This window comes from Arvicanthis niloticus, chromosome Y (assembly GCF_011762505.2).
Source record: "Arvicanthis niloticus isolate mArvNil1 chromosome Y, mArvNil1.pat.X, whole genome shotgun sequence".
Classification (NCBI taxonomy): Eukaryota; Metazoa; Chordata; class Mammalia; order Rodentia; family Muridae; genus Arvicanthis; species Arvicanthis niloticus.
The window spans coordinates 13344204-13345097 of NC_133431.1; positions in this window are offsets into that span (position 1 = coordinate 13344204).

The following is an 894-nucleotide window of genomic DNA, read 5'->3' on the forward strand; positions in this document are numbered from 1 at the left end:
AACCACAACCATTTTCATACCTAAAGCTTTGTTGAATTAAAATAATCACAGCAGGGCTTTTAAAATGTTACTAAACCTCTATCAAAAAATGACCTGGCTGGCCAGTATTTGTACAAGTTAGAAAGAGAATAACTATTTAGGTAATGTAAACTTGTCTCCAGATGTTCGGAGTAAAGTATTTTTAATGTGATTGATTGCAGGATGTCTACAGTCTCATAAGAAACACTTTGTCAATTGTCTGTATGAAAACAAATTCTTTCACTGTTATGCTAAGTAGAAAAAAACAAAAAAATATTAATAAGGGAATAATTCTTCTAAGGGGAAAATTTTTTGAGGCAGGGGCTGGGGGTGGGGCAAGAGAAGAAGGAACAATGACTTTGTCTTTGTCTTCAGTACATATACATGATCGCATGTTACAAAGTTCATCACAACCTCACACCAAAAAATCAAATCATCAATACAATCCTAATATACTTTGTTGTTGTTTCTGTTAATGGTGATGGTGGTGGTGGTTGATTGTTTATTTGTAAGTATATCCCGGAAATATGCTTTCTTTGATCTGCACACCTTAGAGATGATCAAGTATCTCTAAGTAAAATGGGAAATCTAGCTCACACAGGTATGGTTTTCCCCAATTTTGTTTTTATTCCATGTAACTAGGAGGATCCTCAGACAAAACTCTGTAAGAGGAAAATGAATAAGAGAAGCTTAATGAGCACCCTAGTTCTGTTCCTGCCAGTCCTGTTTCTGTCTTGCATAGATTTAAGTCTCAGGGCAAGCCTAACAGTCATCTATAACTCTAATTTCAGCAGATCTGACCCCTTCATCTGGCTTTTGAATGCATCAGACATGCACAGGGTTCACAGACAAGAAGGCAGATGGGTTGGCAGGCAG